The sequence below is a fragment of the Pleurodeles waltl genome, chromosome 7 (assembly GCF_031143425.1).
Source record: "Pleurodeles waltl isolate 20211129_DDA chromosome 7, aPleWal1.hap1.20221129, whole genome shotgun sequence".
NCBI lineage: Eukaryota > Metazoa > Chordata > Amphibia > Caudata > Salamandridae > Pleurodeles > Pleurodeles waltl.
Window position 1 is genome coordinate 1,489,128,373 of NC_090446.1, and position 22,478 is coordinate 1,489,150,850.

The 22,478-nt window shown below is 49.5% G+C and overlaps 1 protein-coding gene across 2 annotated transcripts in view; it reads right to left on the reverse strand.

The window, feature by feature from the left end:
* Positions 1-21,860, reverse strand: part of LOC138246555 (sialic acid-binding Ig-like lectin 13) — a 170,005-nt gene extending 148,145 nt beyond the window's left edge. For both annotated transcript variants that reach the window (XM_069201228.1, XM_069201229.1), the window contains exon 1: positions 21,774-21,860. The gene's annotated coding sequence lies outside the window, so the exon portion shown is untranslated. The remainder of the gene's footprint in view (positions 1-21,773) is intronic.
* Between the last annotated feature and the right edge of the window lie 618 nt (positions 21,861-22,478).

A 22,478-nucleotide genomic window follows, 5' to 3' on the forward strand; every position in this document is an offset into this window, starting at 1 on the left:
GTCCGCCACACCAAAGGTCAGTGATAAACTGGCGATAACAAAACCTCCACCGTCACGCCAACAGGAACACGCCCACATTATCACGACCCACGAATCCACGCAGCAGTCTTTCAACCGCGGTATTCCGTTGGCGGTACACACTGCCGCGCTAAAAATACACACATATTTACAAAACACAACCACATTGGACAATTCAAAATACACACACCTGATACACATACACACACCACTCCCACACACCCAATAAAATATAAAACACACACCCACATCACCCACAAACCCTTACTACCAGAATTGCGAAAGAAGGCCAGAGAGAGACACTACCATCAACAACACTAGCATCCACAGGCACACAACACCATCACTCACACACCATCCACGCACCTCAGACAACACACACAAACACATCCCCTCACACATCACAACCGACACCACCTCACATATCACCCACACCACATCATGGCACCTCAACGACACCCCAGGTTCTCTGAGGAGGAGCTCAGGGTCATGGTGGAGGAAATCGTCTGGGTAGAGCAACAGCTATTCGGATCACAGGTGCAGCACACCTCCACTGCAAGGAAGATGGAGCTATGGCGCAGAATCGTCGACAGGGTCAACGCAGTGGGACAGCATCCAAGAACATGGGATGACATCAGGAAGAGGTGGAATGACCTACGGGGGAAGGTGCGTTCCGTGGTCTCAAGACACCAGATTGCAGTACAGAGGACTGGCGGCAGGTCCCCACCTCCTCCCCCACAACTAACAACATGGGAGGAGCAAGTCTTGGCTATACTGCATCCTGAGGGCCTTGCAGGAGTAGCAGTAGGAATGGACTCTGGCAAGTCAACTCTCAACTATTATATCCCCCACCCTACCTGCATGCTATCACATACCCACACCCTCACCCTCACCCCCATCACTCCAACACCTCACAAATGTCCCACTATTACAACCCACACATCCCAACACCAAGCCCTGCATGCAACACCAAAGCATGGACACCAAAGCATGTCCACAACAGATACCCACACTGACCCCAAACCAATTATCACACAAGGTCATAGACAAGAATGCAAGCACTGGAGTACAGGGTCACTCACCCATTGAACACAATGGCACACACAGAGGCAATAATCATGCCTTTACACCCCTGCAGGACCCCTACCCAACGTCACCGGACAGGAGGTTCCAGACATGTCCACTCCCCCACAGAAAAGGCCCACAGTGATGACAGCAGTCTGCACAACTGGATCAAGATGACCAGTCCGGCCCATCTGGGACCTCAGGATAGTCGGTATCCCTGACACTGGCACAAGCCACCTCAGAGCCTCCCCCCTCAGGAAACACCAGTACAGCATCCCACCCAGCGGGCACATCCCTCTGTCCCCAGGACACATCAAGCAGCAGTGTGTCCACCACTACAGGGAACCCAGGCAAACACACTACCCCAAGAAAATCAGGGACCTGGGGGCAGTGGCAGTGGGCACACGGTTCAGGGGACAGAGGCACATGAAAACAGGGGAACTGGAAGGACTGCTGTGCGACAGGGGGAGGACAGGCTCAGGGAACCCACTCTCCACGAGACCCTCTCCAACATCATGGGAGCATACCATCATTCCCAGGAGACGATGGCAACAGTACTGGCCAACTTTCAGGAGACCCAGCGGCTGCAGGAGGAACACTATCTGGGGATCAGAGAGGAACTCAAGTCCATCAACACCACCCTGGTCACCACTGTAGGGGTGCTGAAGGACCTTGTCAACACCAGGAGGGACACTGTGGCACAACAAGGGGCCCCTGACACTAGATGGATGATGAACAGCCCACCACCTCCACCGGCGCTAGTGGACAGGAGGCGCCACCACAGGACCACAACACCAGCACCCCACCCCCTGCAGATGAAGAACCACCCCGCAAACGGTCCCTGAGATCCAGGAACAAGACAGAGAACAATGCCAAGACCCCCGCCAGGAAATGAGACCCTCCTGAATGTCATCCTTCTGTCCCACTTTGTCACCCTGTCCATCCATCAACTGCCATAGCTCCACTTCCTATGCCCCTTTGGACAATGCACCTGTGAAACGAAGAGACTGGACTCTGCCATGTACATTCCTCCACCATCACCCCTGATCATTTTACAACCCCCTCCACTTATTTGCACAGAAATAAACACCCTTGAATCACAAAACAATCTGGAGTCAGTCTGTGCTTTCACAAATGTGTATTTACAATAACTATGGAATATAGCAATGTCAATTTTATTGTCGATATCCTCTTCTTCTGCCTCCTCTTCTTCACTGTCCACAGGCTCCACAGCTGCCACAAGACCTCCAGCTGGACCATCCTCCTGCAGAAAAGGCACCTGTCGTCTCAAAGCCAGGTTGTGCAGCATACAGCAGGCCACGATGATCTGGCACACCTTCTTTGGTGAGTAGTAGAGAGAGCCACCTGTCATATGGAGGCACCAGAACCTGGCCTTCAGGAGGCTGAAGGCTCTTTCTATAATCCTCCTAGTTCGCCCATGTGCCTCCTTGTAGCGTTCCTCTGCCCTTGTCCTGGGATTCTTCACTGGGGTCAGTAGCCATGACAGCCTGGGGTACCCAGAGTCACCTGCAAATGTCGAGGGACAACTGTTAGACACACACTTACCAGTAGGGACAACCCCAGACGCAGACAACTATTCACAGGGTATAGGGTCCTTGTCCTCACCTATGAGCCACACACGGTGCCTCTGGAGTTGTCCCATCACATAAGGGATGCTGCTATTCCTCAGAATGTAAGCGTCATGCACTGAGCCAGGAAACTTGGCATTCACATGAAAGATGTACTGGTCGGCCAAACACACAATCTGCACATTCATAGAATGGTAGCTCTTCTGGTTTCTATACACCTGTTCACTCCTGCGGGGGGTACCAAGGCCACATGTGTCCCATCAATGGCACCTATGATGTTGGGGATATGTTCCAGGGCATAGAAATCACATTTCACTGTAGGCAAATCCTCCACCTGAGGGAAAACGATGTAGCTGCGCATGTGTTTCAACAGGGCAGACAACACTCTGGACGACACGTTAGAGAACATTGGCTGGGACATCCCTGATGCAATGGCCACTGTAGTTTGAAAAGACCCACTTGCCAGGAAATGGAGTACTGACAGGACCTGCACTAGAGGGGGTATTCCTGTGGGATGGCAGATAGCTGACATCAGGTCTGGCTCCAACTGGGCACACAGTTCATGGATTGTTGCACGATCAAGTCTGTAGGTGACTATTACGTGTCTCTCTTCCATTGTCGACAGGTCCACCAGCGGTCTGTACACTGGAGGATGCCGCCATCTTATCACCTGCCCCAGCGGACGTGCCCTATGGAGGAGAACAGCGAGCAGAGAGTCAGCCAACACTGAGGTATTACAAAATGTAATTTGCACAAATTTCTAAATCGGCAATGTGCCTGTTACTGTGTGTATGCAAGGCCTAGATAGGTGTGGCGCAATTATTATTAATGCCATGTGGCCCCCTGAAATGGCGGCTGCCTGACCTGTAGGGTGGGACAAGGGGATATGAGGTATCTGCGCTGGCATTGTACACCGTCGCAGTAGGGGTCGAAGACCGCAGCGCAATCCTGCATTGGTTAACATTGGACCCTATGGGTCCCAGGAGCCAATGATGATGTACGCCGGCGGAGATTGTACGCACCGGCGCGGACGTGACCGCCATTTTCTATCTGTACACTCACTTGATACCTGACCTTCAACAGGAGAGGACTTACACTGCAAGTGCTGCTGTGACCTCAGTCTGGAAGCGACGATAGCTCATGTTTCTGGGGAAAGGGCACCTGCCTTCACTTCGGAGGAGTTGGAGAAGTTAGTGGATGGGGTCCTCCCCCAGTACACGCTACTCTACGGTCCTCCAGACAAACAGGTCAGTACACTGTGAGCATGCTGCATGGGCAATGCCTGTTTGGAGTGGTGTGGATGTAAGATACATGGGGGGAGGGGACTGAGCCCTGCATGAGCGGACCGTGAGTGTATGTGCGTCAGGGCAAGGGTGGGAACATGGGCCAATGACTGTGATGGTCCGGATGGTTAAAGTTTTTCCTTGTCCCCTGTACTATTCCTGTAGGTCAGCGCCCACCAGAAGAAGGATATTTGGCGTGCCATCACCAAGGACGTCCGGACCCTGGGGGTCCACCACAGATGGAGCACCCACTGTCGGAAAAGATGGGAGGAAATTCGCCACTGGAGCAAGAAGACGACGGAGGCCCAGCTGGGGATGGCCTCCTAACGTGGGAGGGGTACCCATCACACCATGACCCCCCTGATGTTCCGGATCCTGGAGGCGGCGTATCCGGAGTTGGATGGGCACTTGAGGGCATCACAGCAGCCACAAGGGGGTGAGTACGGTCACATCCATCTGACTCTGCGCGCATTACGAGGTGTCTAGGTGGGGGAGGTGGGCAGTGGGTTCCCCTAGGCCAGGACGAGCTTTGTAGGCAAGGTCGCTTTATGAGGCAGGCTATGTGGCACCCCAACCCCACCAGTGGTAAGAGCCATCTACACCTAGTCAGGCTCCTGTGACTTCCATGTGTGCAGTAATCGGGCATAGGCCTTGTACGCCATGGCCCTGTGAATAATCTAGGAACTATAAGTGCATGGCGTAGTGCAGAGGGCTGCTGTGTCTGTAGTGTCCACCAACTGTAGTGGTGTTGCATGCACTGAACATGTCTTTCTTCTGTCTTCCCCCCCCCCCCCCCTTTTTGTGGTCTCCCTGTTCTTGTGTGCAATAGCATCATCAAGCGGAGGAGCAGTGGCACCGGAGCAGGAGGGAGCTGCATCCCACTTGGCCCTGGAGGGCGAGACAACGGAGTCTGAAGCCACCGGTGGGACGGAGGGTGAGGGGAGCTCCACGGCGGGGACAGGAGGTGACAACAGCGACAGCGACTCCTCTGATGGGAGCTCCCTTGCGGGGGCGGGCCCCTATGTGCCCCCTGCATCAACAGGTAAAGCCGCCACCACCCCTACCAGCACCGCCCTCCCAGCAGCCCCTCAGCGTGTGTCCCGTGGCCGCTCACCCAGGAGGGTGGGCATCTCCTTCACCCCAGGCACCTCAGGCCCTGCCCCAGTCAGCCCTGCTGCCCTCAGTGAGGAGGCTATTGACCTCCTGAGATCCCTCACTGTTGGGCAATCTACCATTGTGAATGCCATCCAGGGTGTCGAGAGGCATTTGCAACAAACAAATGCATACCTGAAGGGCATTCATTCTGGCCAGGCAGCCCAACAGAGAGCATTTCAGGCTCTGGCCTCAGCACTGATGGCAGCCATTGTCCCTTTGTCCAGCCTCCCCCCTCCAACTTCCTCCACCCAGACCCAATCCCCTGTACCTCAGCCTATCCCAAGCACACCATCAGACCAGCATGCACACACCTCAACACAAAAGGGTGGCTCAGGCAAACATAAGCACCACACATCCCACAGGCACTCACACAAGCATCATACCAATGCACACATACCAACATCCACTGCCTCCATTGTGTCCCCCTCCTCCACGTCCTCCTCCTCCCTCCCTGTCTCGTCTCCACTCACACCTGCATGCACTACATCTTCAGCCACTACCTCCATCACCAGCACGCCCATCACCACACAACGCTCATGTGCACTCACCACCCCCACTACCATTCACACATCCCGTGTCCTCTACCAGTGTGTCTGTGAGCCCTCCTCCCAAAGTACACAAACGCAGGCACACACCCACCCAACAGTCATTCACCTCACAACAGCCTCCAGGCCATGCACCTTCACCCAAATTCAGCAAAGATACACCTCCTACAACCACTACCTCTTCCTCCACTCCCAAACTCTCTCCATCTACCCGTCCCAGTGTGTCTAAAAAATGTTTCCTGGCTAATATTGACCTCTTCCCTACACCTCCCCCCTTCCTTCCCCTAGGGCCAGGCTTTCCAGGTCCCAACCTAGCACCTCAGCCACCACATCACCAGGGACAGTGGTGCCAGCAACTGCGGGCTATTGGAGTGCGCCAACCAACAGGGCTGCCAGTGTGCCACGGAGCGAGGGCAAGGACATTCCGCCACCTGCAAAAGTTAAAAAGTTGCCCACATCCCAGAGGGAGAAGCAGAAAACACCTGCCACCAAGGGCTCAGGGAAAACGAAAGGGGATGGTGGCAAGACAGCTGCACCACCATCCAAGGTGGGAAAGGGCCAGAAAATAAAGGGCAGATCAGGAGAGGGCATGGTGGCACCAACAATTGGACCAGTGTCACACCTTCTGTCCATGCCGACGCCAAAGTGTACGGTGGAGAAGACTGCCACCTGCACCGCCACCAGCACCGCAGTCACAGAGCCCGCCGCCACAGAGCCCGCCACCAGCCCCGATGCCACAGTGGCTGCTGCAAGCACCGCCGCCACAGAGCCCACCACCAGCACCGATGCCACAGAGGCCGCCGCAAGCACCGCCGCCACAGAACCCGCCGCCAGCCCCATGCCACAGAGGTCACCGCCAGCACTGCTGACACAGAGGCCGCCGCAAGCACCACCGCCACAGAGCCCACGCCAGCACCGATGCCACAGAGGCCCCCGCAAGCACCGCCGCCACAGAGCCCGCCGCCAGCCCCGATGCCACAGAGGTCGCCGCCAGCACCGCTGCCACAGAGGCCGCCGCAAGTACCACCGCTACTGACCCCGCCAGCAGCCCCGCGACGTCCTGAGCCTGTGGCACCACTGCAGACATGGCTGCCATCTCCAGTGGTCAGTCGTCCGAGGCTGGTGGTCAGTTCCAGGAGCCTGGGCAGCTTCCATGATGCATGACTTTCAGTGGAGAAGGGCATCCACTACCTCGGTCCTTGGCAGGATGAAGCACTCTGGGCACCAAGCCCCCTCCAGAACCAGTGGAGAAAGGCATCCACTACCTCAGTCCTTGGCAGGATGAAGCACCCTGGGCACAAAGCCCCCTCCAGAACCAGTGGAGTATCACATCCACTACCTCTGTCCTTGGCAGGATGAAGCACTCTGGGCACCAAGCCCCCTCCAGAACCAGTGGAGTATCACATCCACTACCTCAGTCCTTGGCAGGATGAAGCACTCTGGGCACAAAGCCCCCTCCAGAACCAGTGGAGTATCACATCCACTGCCTGTGTCCTTGGCAGGATGAAGCACTCTGGGCACCAAGCCCCCTCCAGAACCAGTGGAGAAAGGCACCCACTACCTCAGTCCTTGGCAGGATGAAGCACTCTGGGCACAAAGCCCCCTCCAGAACCAGTGGAGTATCACATCCACTACCTCTGTCCTTGGCAGGATGAAGCACTCTGGGCACCAGCCCCCTCCAGAACCAGTGGAGTATCACATCCACTACCTCAGTCCTTGGCAGGATGAAGCACTCTGAGAACAAAGCCCCCTCCAGAACCAGTGGAGTATCACATCCACTACCTCTGTCCTTGGCAGGATGAAGCACTCTGGGCACCAAGCCCCCTCCAGAACCAGTGGAGAAAGGCATCCACTACCTCAGTTCTTGGCAGGATGAAGCACTATGGGCACAAAGCCCCCTCCAGAACCAGTGGAGTATCACATCCACTACCTCTCTCCTTGGCAGGATGAAGCACTCTGGGCACGGAGCCTCTTCCAGAACCAGTGAAGAAAGGCATCCACTACCTCAGTCCTTGGCAGGATCAAGCACTCTGGGCACAAAGCCCCCTCCAGAACCAGTGGAGTATCACATCCACTAACTCTGTCCTTGGCAGGATGAAGCACTCTGGGCACCAAGCCCCCTCCAGAACTAGTGGAGAAAGGCATCCACTACCTCAGTCCTTGACAGGATGAAGCACTCTGGGCACAAAGCCCCCTCCAGAACCAGTGGAGTATCACATCCAGTACCTCTGTCCTTGGCAGGATGAAGCACTCTGGGCACCAAGCCCCCTCCAGAACCAGTAGAGAAAGGCATCCACCACCTCAGTCCTTGGCAGGATGAAGCACTCTGGGCACCAAGCCCCCTCCAGAACCAGTGGAGTATCACATCCACTACCTCTGTCCTTGGCAGGATGAAGCACTCTGGGCACAAAGCCCCCTCCAGAACCAGTAGAGACTGTTATCCACTTGAGAGACTGTGGCTTTGCACTCCCCAGGATAAAGCAGTGGGCAAACCACCCACTGGAGAGACTTGAGAGACTGTGGCTTTGCACTCCCCAGGATACAGCAGTGGGCATGGAGCCCCCTCGTGGAGCGGTGGCGTCGTGCATTCATCAGGCTGAGGTGCCCCCCCTCCCCTCCCCCTGAGTTGCCTGTTTCATTTTGATCTGATGCCCCTGCAGTGTTCTCTCCGTTTGAAGTCTGGTGTCATGTGTGGGCCTCGCCTATGCATTTTGGGACTCTGATCCACGGGCGATGTTTGAGTAATATCCGGACTTGTGTAGTAGGTGTACATTTTTGTATATACTGATTTTTTAAATTGCACTATCTGATTTTTAATGATTACATTCGTTCAAATCAATTCCTTTTGTCCTTGCGTTATTGAAGGGGGGAGGTGGGATGTAGATGTAATGCTGCGCCATGTATTTGTGAGTCTGGTGTTGTGGGTGAGGGTGGGGGTGGGTGTGTTGCGTGTGTGTGTCACTCTCTTTTCCCTCCCCCCTCCCCTGTGTCGTAGGTGCATTACTCACCGTGGTCATCGCCGCCGTCTTTGGTGCTCCTGATAGAGGAGCAGGAAGACCATCGCAGGGAATATCTGGAGTTCTGGCTCCATGGCGTCCTGGTTCCTCGTGGGGTGTGGAGAGGTGAGTGTTTTCCCTTCCAAGTCCTGTTTCCGCCGTGTTTTTGTTTGCGTTGATTCCGCCCCGGAAAAGGTGGTGGATTGCCGGGCTGTGATAGGGTGGGCGGTACATTGTCTTCCGCCTCTATATTTGCGGTGACCGCCGCGCTGTTTGTTTCTACCGCCGTGGCGGTTGGAGTGTTAAAGTGGCTGTCTATGTTGGTGGTTTCCGCCATGGTCGTGATTCCATTTATTTTACCGTCGCTTTAACACCGACCACCAGGGTTGTAATGAGGGCCTAAGTCTTTTTTTGGCCCTGAGACTTCAGAAAACAGGAGGCAAGCTCAATCCAAGCCCTTGGAGAGCCCTTTTCGGGAAGGCAGAGTCTTTCTCAGCAAAGTCAGATCCCAGCAGGGCAGCAGGGCAACAGCAGGGCAGCAGTCCTTCTCAGTAAAGCAGTCCAGATGAGTCCTTTGGGCAGCCAGGCAGTTCCTCTTGACAGGTTGCAGGTGTAGGTCCAGAAGTGTCTGAGTTGTTGGGGTCAGAGACCCAGTTTATATACCCAAAAATGCCTTTGAAGTGGGGATATTTCAAAGAGTTGTTATGAAGTGCACAAGTTCCCCTTTCAGTGCAGTCTTGTCTGCCAGGGTCCCAGTAGAGGGTTTGGCATTCCATTTTGTGAGTGCAGACAACTAGCCTTTGAAATGTAAGTGTCAGGCCCTCGACCCTTCCAGCCCAGGAAGACCCATTCAATATGCAGATGAGTGCAGGTGTGACTGAGTGCAGGTGTGACTGAGTGTCCTGTTTTTTTGGTTGTCTGGGTGAAATGCACAAGGGAACTGTCAACCAGCCCAGCCCACATGTTGATTTGAGACAGACTGTAAGGCACAGTTGGTTTTTAAGTGCAGAGAAATGCTCACTTTCTAAAAGTGGAATTTCTAAAATAGTAATATAAAATCCAACCTCACCAATAAGCAGTATTTTCTATTACCATTCTGGCCATACTAAATATGACCTGGTTACCCCTTTCATATCAGAATCTACCACTCAAAAGGTATATGAGGGCAGTCCTAATGCTAGTCTATGAAAAGAGCAGGCCTCACAGTAGTGGAAAACAAATTTAGGAGTTTTTCACTACTGGGACATACAAAACACATATGTGCATGCCCTGCTTTTTACCTACACTGCACCATGCCCTATGGGTTACCTAGGGCCTACCTTAGTGGTGACTCATATGTAGGAAAAAGGGAGTTTAAGGCTTGGCAAATACTTTTAAATGTCAAGTCAAAGTGGCAGTGAAACTGCACACACAGGCCTTGCAATGGTAGGCATGAGACATGGTTAAGGGGCTACTTATGTGGGTGGCACAATCAGTGCTGCAGGCCCACTAGTACAATTTAATTGGCAGGCCCTCGGCACATGTAGTGCACTTTACTAGGGACTTATAAGTAAATCAAATATGCCAACTGGGGATGAACCAATGTTACCATGTTTAAGGGAGAGAGCATATACACTCTAGCACTTGTTAGCAGTGGTAAAGTATGCAGAGTCCTAAACCAGCAACAATTAGGTCCGAAAAAGAAAAGGAAGAAGGCAAAAAGTTTGGGGTGACCCTTCAGAGAGGCCATTTCCAACAAATGCTCAAAAAATTATTGTTCTGTCAGTGTTTTTTTTTTTATAAAAAAGAAAAGTAATTTTATTGCACACACTACTAAATAGTATGCACTCATTTACAAATATGTATACTGAGATAGTCGGAAATATCTTTGGTGATACCCTCATAATGTGGTCCTGACCCATATAACCACAATATCCCCACCTATACTAGATGAAATATCACAATATAAAGAGGTGTCATCATCAATAAAACAGGCCACCTGGCTTTGTCATGATGTCACAACATCTGTGCATGCACTATTGCAGTATACAAAGGGAACAGCTTCAATATGCAATATATGCTATACCCCACCAATGGAAACAATGTGGGTAATATTAGCATTCAGTACTACTCACTAGACTGTAGAAGCTTGCATTGTTTACCAACAACAAGACCAATAAACCACTATATTGAACAAGATGTGCCACAAGGTCTTGCTTTTAATTGCTATTGTAGCATCAGGACCAACCCACAAATGTCCCTACACCCCATAACCCAAAAATAAAACCTCCAGCTCCCCGAAAACTTGTAATATCAGGAAAACCTAATCCAGGATCAGAAATTCAATCTCATGGGAGACTTACTGTGAGTTTTAAGGAACATCTTCTGGGGGGGACTGCTGCACATCCTGCTGCCCTCTCCTCACAACACTAAAACAATGAAGGTGGTGCCCCTGCCCTTCTTGTGTTACCACAGAAACACATATGCAAATTAGACATCCACAGGGCTTATGGGGACATCCTCTGAGCCTGTGGCATCCATACTTTAGGAAAAGTGTTTCTGTGTTTTCTTTTTTTATCCTTTTTAAGGTGCTCGTGTGGGGCACGGGGACCCAATACCCCTATGGTTCCTGCCAGCTCTGCACCTTCACTAAATCGGCATGGGAGCTGTCAACATGCTCATCCTCGGCTTGCACCCAGACGTGAAAGGAGCTGTATCCTCTCCAGGAGGCAGGATACTGGTGCCCCCTACTCCCAAACAAGGGTTTGGGGGAGGGCAATGGGCCCAGCACAATTTGTACCTCGTCTTTCTGTCCTAGAGGCATGTGGTACCTTAGGACAATCTTTAATGCGTTGAGCACCAGGAGATTGAAACCCTAGGGCCAAGAGAGGATCCGGGGAAGGGGACCCATGCACGACCCTCCACGTTTAATTAAAAAAAACAGGTTTGCGTCAACTCCACAGGGGCTTAGCCCTGCCTAGGTTTTTTTCCTGCACAGCACCCCTCTTTGGGTCCATGCTTTATCTCTTGTTTTCTTCAGCCTCGTAGGGCCGATTTGCATGTTCTTGAGCTTATTTTGCTCCTGATGGCCAGCCCTACTCACCAGGTTTATTTCTGCCAAATTTTCAGCTTCTAAAGAGAGCTTTGTGTGGGGTTCTTGATTTTTACTGCTCCCTACACCAGACCTGTCCTCTGCCTGTGCTGCTGGAGCCTGTTCTATTGGAGCCTGGAGCCTGTGCTGCTGGGGCTCTGTCCTGCTTGGGGGGCTGCAGCCCTCCCTAGGTCCCACAGCTTTCTGTCTTCTTGAATGGCACTTGTATGTCAGTGGAATCAAGGGCCAGCCCTCAGAAGTCCCAGGGGAACAATTCAGGGTCCTCCAGAAGGTCTATTCCCCCAACAGTTCCTCAGAAGGTGTAAGGGGGCCAGCACCACTTGTGCTGGAGATATTCATCTGAGTCCTGTGGGTCAGCTGGAATTAAAGTCCCGAAGTCCATTTATGACCATCAGCAGCAAGTGGCTTCTCCTTCCAGCTGGGCATTATTTGTCTGTTGTCACTCCTTCTCTTCAGTCTCTCCCTTGTGCAGAGGCTTGAAGGTTCTAGGCACCAGACACCCCTTTCCGACACGGGCCCTCTGCCCCATCCAAGTCTCCTGAACAGATTTATAAGGCATTCTAACATGCAGGTGCAGTGTGACAAGCATATGCTGATTTCTACTCTACCATGTATTATCCAGTAACTGGGAGAAGCACTATTCATCATTCTATTGTGTGGGGAGGCATTTGATCTTCCGGCTGGACAGTAGATTAATTAATTTGGCCCAGAAAGGGGGAGAGGAAATTATTAGTTGACCCAGGAAAACATGACAATTTTCAAAGTACTATATAAACAAAACTCAAGTAGTGAGACTCACTTACAGTAAAAGTCCAAGGAGCATGTAGACAAAAAATCCAGGAGGGGTTAAATGGATGGAACTCATTTGCTACAGGCATAAATTGTTTAAAGTGAACAGCTGCATATTTCAATGTGGCATAGCACATTACATAGATCACTGCTATCACAAAGGTGTGTACAACACCCAGAGACACAGGTTCCACTATGGACAAGGGCACAGACCAGTCAATAAAAATGGGGCAACATTCAGTCAATGTGAAATGGGTACGAATCACTTTAATATCACACATTTGACCACCACAGACAGGGACAGAGCTTACTCAATCTGAAGGAGACAGAAATCACATACATTTTTAGCACTCTATTCAACTGAACCCCCCTCCCCAGTCACTGAAGACAGCATGTTTTAGCCAGTTGACTACTGTATCTCTGGGAGTGTTTGAGGACCAGCTGAATTGATGTCTAAGGACCAAATTTGCAGTATCTGATGTCTGGATGATGCTCTCTGAAGGGCAACTGGGGATATCTGGATGTGTGCTTTGTGGTCTGCCTGAGTCTCTGAGGGTGAAGCAAGATTATTTTAAGACTGCTAGAGATGTCTGAGGGCACACTGAGGGTCTGTAAGGGCTGACTGGGGGGTGGTGGTGTTAGGACCAGCCGGGGGACTGAGGAAAGACTCCTGGGTATGCTGGGTCTATCCATTGGCACAACAATGGTGTCTGGAGACTAACTGGGAGTGTTTAATGACCAGCTAGAAGTGGAGGGACTCTGAGAGCACACTTATGAATAATGCAAGTGCCAAACGGGACAACAAGGTTTTCTACGACTACTCCTGGCTTGTTTACATACCAGGTGGTGGTGTCAGAAGGTAGGCTGAGGTAAAGCTGTGTGCATTTAAGGGCCAATCTGAGGTGTTTTGGGGTAAGGCTGAAACCTCAATTGAGGTATCTGAGTGCTTTTTTGATGTTTCTGAGAGTTATCTGTAGGTGTCCTAAAGAAGACTGAGTATGTCAAGTGGATGGCTGAGGGTATCCAAAGAACTATGAGAATGGAATGAAAGAACTTAGGCTGAGGGTCAACGGGGGACATCTGTTGTGATCTAATGTCCAGCCTGGGGTATATGAAGGTAGGCAAAGGTCTAACTGAGACTATTAATGACCAAATAAGACTGCCCAAGTGCTATTTTAGCCTTAGGTGTCTGTGTGTATTGTTAGGATCACTGATGGCAAGTTTAGGGAATTTGAGGATGGGCAGCTGTAGGTCCTTGAGGCTGGGCTGCAGGTGTTTGAGAGTGGTCGGTGTGTCTCAAAGCAAGCTGAACATTTCTACAGCTTGATTGAGGTTCTCTGAGGGTCCTCTGGCAGTCTTTGAAAGTTCATTGAGATTTTCTGTGCCTCTGGTGGTGCCGACTGGCTACCCAGGGGTGTTAGAAGGTGGATTGAGATATCCCTCAATCCACCTTCCTCCCAGAAGGTACACCTGGGGCAAGTATTGACCAACTGAGTTAATGGAAATCTAGTTGAGGGTCTCTGGGGGAGGGGGCTCCTGGCAGTATTTGGGGGTGTGATTAGAGTGTCTGGTCATCTATCAACTAGCTGGAGTGTTTACATATGGATTGATTTATTGCTAAAGTATCCAATGTCTAAATGGGGTTGTTTGAATTCTGGCTGGGCCTTAAAGTCTCTGAGGCTGAAGTGAAGAGGACTAAGAGAGTCTCAGAGTGGCTCTGATGTGTTTGAGAGTTGGCAAGGGTTGTTGAAAGGCTAGCAAATGGTTTCTAGGGCATGGATGAGGGATCTCCAAAGACTTCTGGGAGTGTCAGAGTACATGCCTCTAAAACTAAGTACAGACCTCTAAGACTAAGCACCATGGATCTGAAAGGACCATTTGGGCCTGCCTTAAAGACATTAAGGTGTCTCTAAGGTTGAGATGGTGGTCTCTGTGGGCTTTCTGGCTTGATTGAGAATCAGTGGTATGTCTCTGAGCTTCTCAGACAGGAGATTGGTAGTGCCCAAGAACCATCTGGGCATGTCTGAGGAATGTGCTTAAAAGGGCATAGAGCAGGATCATTTTTCATTAGGCACAGGTCCTCTGATGGTCCTGGGTCTGTAACCAATATTTAGATTCAGAAGGGCAGAAAGAGATTTATAAAAAGATAAAACTTTCCTTTCTTCAGACCTGGGCTGTGCTGACAGTGGATCTGGCATGCAAGAACAATTGTTCCTTAAAATAGATCTTTAGTCAAGGTTCTGCTGCAGCCCAAAGTGTGATGCTGGAGCCCTCAGTGCTGTGTGGAAGACCTGGTTACTGGAAGTTCCACGACTACTCCGCCCAAGTATGTCTGTGGTTCTCCATCATCAACACAATTGATTACACAGCATTTTATTTGTTATAAGAGTATTATTATTCAGTGAGGCAACACAATGCGCATGTAAATTAGTGGAATTCTACAATTGAATTTGTGTGCAGTAAAACATGCCTTCAAGACACTGCTTTTCACTTGATTTTCTTATTCTGATTGTACATCGTTTTACATGGCTTTACTCATAAATGCAAACACTCCAGTTTTGGGTGGGAGACTCCCCGTTCTTAAAGCTATCTGTTAATCTCAGGGCAAGTTAACATGGAATGAATTTCTTCTGCCTTCCATGTTATCCTCTCAGTGTTATTCTTACATAGTTGCAACAGTGCTTAATTTGAGCCAGTGGTTTCCGGTGCTCAGAATAGGCACTTAATTGTCAACACCGACACTTGTGAAATTTGGAGACGAGCACAACAACGGTTGTTTATTTGTTCAATAGTCATTAAAAAGGACTAATACATGCCGCCCAAGCTGATCTTGTATATATGGCCTGTGATAGTCACACCTTTAGCAGTATGATGGTTAATAACTGTGCTGTTACTGGCACTGGCACTTATGCTTTGGCGAATTAGGCACTGACTTGCAAATGACACTCTATGAATGAAAGCCTTTCTGCTGTGAAGATCTGACCTGCAATGACTCAGATACAGGATCTGGTGCTCTACAAAAAGCACATACTCATAATTCATATTTATGAGGCAGCATCCTTCCTGCAGAGTGCCCACATTGCACGCGTGGCACAATCTGCAAGTCCTCCCTTGTTTATCTTTTTACCCAAAAGCACTGTGCATGCTGGGGATGGTTTAAGTCAGCAGTTCTTAACCTTGGGTCGAAACACCCCTGGGTTTCTGCGATAGATCCCTGGGTTTCTGCGATGCTTATTTCAGGAGGTTCGCAATTCTTTAGAAAATTTAAAAATAACCAATATTAGCAGCGCAGATTAATAAAGTATATATAGATTAAAAAACAGAACTGAAAATTGAAAATGTACAATGTTCCGTAGCTGTGAAGGGACTTGGAGCTGGAGGCCAAGTATGCATCATGCATTAGTGGCAAAACATGCAATGTTATATGCAAAGGTCTAGCCTATTGCTTAGCCTTTTAGAAATAAACTAACATTTTTAACAGTTCCAGCCATCGCATTAAAACTAAAATTACGATGTTTCTACATAGTGTAGTTTGGTAATTAAATATTTCACAATTGCTTGAAAACTAGACACTTATACCATTATCTAATAAGATAGGTCTACATACAAGTCAGGAACATCCATAAGTGTTACCAAGGCTATGGGACCCATTAAATTACACCAAATTACAAGAAAATAGCTGAAAAAACAAGTTGCTTTCGTAATCGCCGGGGAGTGCTCCAGCAGCGAAATATTATTTTGCCTGCAGTACCAAACAGCCTTGAAACCGATGTGTACATTACAGTATGATTTCTCTCATTGTCAGTACGCTTACATAGATATTGTCATACAGAAGGCTATTTCACATCAGTTTGATCTTTGCCAATGATACCCGTCAATGTACTGAAAGATAATGATTCCCTTAGTATGATGACAGACTCCAAAAGTTCTCCCTCTAGCCTGAAGCATCCAAGGTGTTGGCAGGAGGGGAAAGTAGTGGCAGAGGCAGTGCTTAATTTGTGCTTGTTTTCCCGGTGGGCGCACCGCCACTTGTATTTGAGAGCCGCCACTTATTTTTCTGCCTCAAGCAGTTACTCAGAGCAAAAGACACATATGAGAAAGACGGAGGAAGAGAAACACGAAAAAGCGTCACAAAGGGAGAAAGCTGAAAGCTGCAAGAGTGAGCTGAAGGGGCAGAGAGTGTCTGTAAATGGATTGTAGAGGCCCGAGGTGGCTTTAGGATTTTTCCTCCCCCAGCGCCTTGAGACCCTCACCGGTGAATAGCCCGCTCTACAAGTCCCTGATTAATTGAGGATTACGCCGCCTCAGTATTCCGAGCTCGCACATTTAATTGCAGCGGCCCTGAGTTTCAGAGGAGGGCTTTGGACACCAGCACGTTTTTATTTACAAATTAAGCACTGGGGAAGCATGCAGAGATGGGGGTGATGGGTACAAGTCAAAGCTTTAATTCTTTTATTTTTAGGATACCATTTTAACGCAAATTAGTATGTAACTGCATTTCTTTGACTACATTAAGGGGGTCATTCTGACCTTCGCGGACGGCGGAGGCCGTCCGCCAAGGTACCGCCGTCAGAACACCGCACCGCGGTCGAAAGACCGCGGCGGTGATTCTGACATTTGCCCTGGGCTGGCGGGCGGCCGCCAAAAGACCGCCCGCCAGCCCAGGGCAAATCAACCTTCCCACTAGAATGCCGGCTCAGAATTGAGCCGGCGGAGTGGGAAGGTGCGACGGGTGCAGTTGCACCCGTCGCGTATTTCAGTGTCTGCTGGGCAGACACTGAAATACTTTTTGGGGCCCTCTTACGGGGGCCCCTGCCGTGCCCATGCCATTGGCATGGGCACGGCAGGGGCACCCAGGGGCCCCGCGGCACCCCCTACCGCCATCCTGTTCATGGCGGGAGAGCCGCCATGAACAGGATGGCGGTAGGGGGTGTCAGAATCCCCATGGCGGCGGAGCGCGCTCCGCCGCCATGGAGGATTCAGACGGGCAGCGGAAAGTCGGCGGTACACCGCTGACTTTCCGTTTCTGGCTGCGGCTGAACCGCCGCGGTCAGAATGCCCAGCGGTGCACCGCCAGCCTGTTGGCGGTGCTACCGCCGACCTCCGCCATGGCGGTAATTACCGCCATGGTCAGAATGACCCCCTAAATGTTTTTATTTTTGTCTCTGCTGCTTCTAGTAGGCAGCAGTTTGGCATTTTAATACTACAATCTTCGTCTCTGGCCTTTGTGCAGGCCGGATCCGTGTGCCTATCAGAGGATTAGCAGCACACGTGCCCATCAACAGATTAACACACCTGCTGCAAAGAAAGCTGAAGAGAAGGGGGGCCAAAATATACATTTTTAATTTTAAACCAAAGATAGTTTGGTTGGGAAACGTGTTGTGAGCACGGACGCTATTCAGTGGTTGTCAGGAGTCGCAGCGATGAACCCTGGCTTGCCCTTCTGACCTAGCACTGCCTTTGCAACCCCTGGAGTCGAGAGATGGCAAAATCAGTGCCGAAACCATGAGGACCTCTTGTCCTTCTGTTCATTTTTTATGTCACTAATAGTGAATATTAACCTGTTTAATTCAAATGGAACACGATGTCCAGGAATGGAACCTTCACTGGCAGGTGAGAGTGTGTTTGTGTGAGAGAGTGTGTGTCTATGCTTCAACGTTTTGCATCCATATGAGTGAGCACGTGAGCGAGTGAGAATGAGTGAGACTCAGAATCAGCGAGTTAAGAGCCCCAGTGAGAAAAGGAATTACTGCAAGTGGGTGAGTATGAATAAGTGTGAGAGAGTGTGAGTGAGTATGACCGTGAGACAGTGGAATAATGAAACTTGAGGCCCCCCCACCCGTGCAAGGAGCTAACAGGGCAGGGTACTGTGCTGAGGCCACTCATCCCCCCTCCCCGCACCAAGGTGGCTGTGGGGGCCTATGTTATGCCACTGTTGCAAGAGGAACAGTAAGTGAGCATAACTCTGAGAGAGAATGAGTAAGTCAGAGTGAGTGAGAATAAAAGAGCATGACTGATCATAAGAGTGAGGGCAAGAGACAGTGAATACGCATGAATGAAAGAGGGCAGAAGTGAAAAAGTGAATGAATAAGTGAATGAGAATATGTGAAAATAAGTGAATGCAAGTGAATGTGAGTTAAAAGTATGAGTGAGTGAGAATAGGACTGAGAATGAGCATGAGTATGATTGAGTGAATGAGAATGAAAGTGAGTGCAAGCGAGTGAGAATGAATGAGTGCAAGTGAGTGAGAATGAATGAGTGTGAGTGCAAATGAGTGTGAGTGAATGTAAGTGAGCGTGAGGGAGAATGTGGTGTTATTCTCGCAGACTGATGTTGACCCTGGCATACTACAGGTAATTCTTGGGTTATAGAGGCACAGGTGGCAAAAAGTTAGTCTTAGCATACAGGAGGCTTCTTTACATGACAGGGACCTCTGACAAAATACTGGAACTGGCATACGAGAGGTAATACCACACGGTGATATCCATGGCAAAATGCTGCAGTTGGCATTCTGGAGAAACTTCTTGACATGGGGGCACTTGTGGGAAAATGCCTGGGACATTGGAAGTAATTCTTTGCATAAGAGAGGACAACTGTGGTGTATGGAGAGCAACCATGAGAAAATACTGCCCTGACATACTGGACCACTTACTGTATATGGGCATAATTGTAATATGCATAGGCATATGTAATGGCATAATTCTAACACTGACATATTGTCATTTTTGGCTTAGGCAGACGCCCATGGTCTATTAAGAGCATTCACTCCCATGACAAAATTATGTATCTGGCACAATGGAGGTATTTTGTTACATACAGAAGCAACCATAGCACATTTTGAAATAAAATGGTGTAAACTTACTGGGAGTGCCAGATTTTGAATATTTAGTCAGTGCCCTTTCAGTGTCTATGACTTTTTAGAAGTTTTATGTGAAAATTGTGCTTAAAATGCACTACTTGGCCCTCATTTTGTCAACGTTTTCTCTGATTTTCCCTAGAAAAGTTTGCACTCACTTGCTTCTCGCTCCTATTCATTGCAAGTATTATGCACAATCAGTTTCAGAGATTACCAGCCACCACTGCAAACACAGAAGGTAAACAGTATCACCATGAACACTAGTCACTTTCAAGCGGTTTTAAAAAGGAGTCTTGGGGAGTGAAGTTTTGCCCTGAAGAAGCGGATATTCCATGAAACACGTGTTGGCCACTTCAGTGTTAGGATCGCGGACTATTTTGGTGCTAGGATGGCGACTGCACCTGAAAGCTGATGGAATTCTAGTTGTACAGATATTTGCTCAATCTAGAATTTGAATGGATGTTATTCATGTATGAATTGGAACACTGTGTTAATCATGATGGAAACAGGGTTCTAGACTTTGAAACATTTCTTATGATCTGATGCACTATAAATTGTCCCAGTTATGTAAATTTGTATCAACAGAATAATGCAGAAACATTTAGCTAGATATTCTCTCTTCTGGTGGATTCTGTTCTACATATTTTATTTATTTATTGAGCTTTACTCCCCATGACTCCTTTTTGAAACAGATTACATTTTTGTTGGTAGGATAAGCTGACTTCTGTGGGTGAGAGTGCAGGGCCATTTCTCAGTTTATCCATATTTTGTGTATTATTCACTTTCAATCAGCTTCTACTGGGAACGAGACATTAAACTACAGATGTGACACTATAAAGAATGTTGGCCATTCAATGTGCAATCTTCTCGGTAAATAAAAACAAATACATGTTAAACACTTTGTTGTAAATTTTCATATTGTTAATACATGAATTTTGACGCTAGGCTCTTCTAACATTGGTAAAGAGGGATTTGCATCAGCCCTTCCTCAAGACAGGAGTAACAGTGGAGAAATGTTTTATTTTCTTCAAACCTTTCCACTATATAACACATCTAGACTATGGGGAAAGTGTTACACATTGTCAAAGCATAGTACTTTGTACTGGAAGGGCATCCTCTCGGTTGAGGACCTATGCCTCATATCATGTACACCCTCTTACGCTATTGTCCCAGGCAGGGTGACGTGCGCCAGCGCTATGGGAGGGAACAGCATTGACATTTCTTAGTAGATATGGCACTGTTGTGCTCCCTCCCTTTCGCTCAATGTAGCGCAGGCACTTTGGTTACTGCACTGCACTCGTCACATAAAGTGCCCACCAGTATGGATGCCACGTGACTCCCACACCTGGCCCTCATTGCCTCATTCAATTTATACATGTGGACATTTGTACTGCTTATTGTCTCTGCATAATATGTGTGTCACATAAAGTGCTCTGACTTCTTACATTTGGATCGGTAATACTATATGCTATAACAGAAATTATGGGGGTCATTATGATCGCCGGCGGTTCAGACCGCCATGCCGGGTGAAAAACCCGCCACTGGCATGGCGGTCTGAACCGCCATATAAAGAACACATGGAGGGCCACCATAGGCTGCCCTCCTCCACCACCAGGCTGCCTCCGACAGGCCGCCTGACGGTGGAGGGAATCATTATCCGACAGGGCAGCGCTGCTGCCCCTCGGATAATGATCCCTACGGCAACCAGCCTTTCCATCAGGGTTCCCTCGCCAGGGTAAGGCTGGCGGAAGGGGTGTTCCGGGGCCCCTCTGGAGGGCCCCTGCACTGCCCAGGCACTTGGCATGGGCAGTGCAGGGGCCCCTGTGCAGAGCCCCATCAGGCAGTGATCTGCGCGACGAGTGCAGCTGCACCCACCGCACAGAGGCATTGACATGGAGCCGCCGGCAATGTCCCGGCCATGCATTCTGCCGGCCCAGCAGAACGTTCTTTATGCGGCCGGCCAGGTTCCAGGAGGGCTGGCGGTCAGTTAAATGACCGCCAGCATGATCACGATAACGAGGGCCTAAATAACTGTGGAAGACCCTAAGGAGAGATGAGAAGCAGTGTTGTAGGGTGAGAGTGAGAGAATGGGGGAAGGCGCCTAGAAAGTTTGTCACACCAAGTGCCACAACACTAAAGCCGGCTCTGGCTACACACCTGCACTCACTGTACACAACAGGGCAACAGATCACCAAAATGCACGGAAGCACACTTTACTTAAACAAACAGGGAGACATTTCACTCACTGTAAACAGATAATTCAGTTCAAGAGTGCAGTTCACTGAATGCACAATGTTTGGATCATGAGGCGGGCACCGGTGATTAAAATACAAAGGGGCACAGTTCACAGTGAAAGTAATGAACACATCAGTGATAGAATACTCACCGATTAATGCGTCCACTAGGACAGGCTCGAAACTTCATATCAGCTCAGCTCCCAGTCGTGTCACAGTTTGACCTGCTAGTCTCTCTCGTCCAGGAAATCAAGTGGAGACCTTGAGGTTGCGGATGTTGCCACACGGATTGCATCACTGCAGACATTCCGAAAAGTGCTCAATTCCTCAAATTTTAGCAAATAATTTGACCAGTCTCAGGGTAGAAAATGTCCTTCCAGAGGCAGGCTGTCAGTATTCTAGAAGTGATTTTCTGTCTCGGTTGGTGGCACCGAGGGGTTTTTGGCTGGTTTTACAGTGGTTTGTTTTTATGGGTGAACTTTCGGGTGTTTTGACTTTGATTAATTAGCTGCTGAAAGGACTGCTGATACCGTTCAAGACTATCTTCCACACAACCCACCCCTACCCCATGCCCCAATGAAGCCCATCTGGATGAAAACTGTCTTGTGGAGTACTTCCTGTCTCATGCATATAGATTAGTCAAATGATTTACACCTCCTTATTTCCTTTCATGCCACATTTTCTAAGCATGTCACTTCTTAAAACTACCAGAAGCCTCAAAAACATTGTGCCTACAGTTTTCAAGAATAGTAGTGGTAGTAAAAGACTCTTATCCTGGCCTATTTATCGGAGAATGCAATTACAAATCTTACTCACATTCAGGACACCATAGACCCTCCTTTCACTAAAGTGAAAAG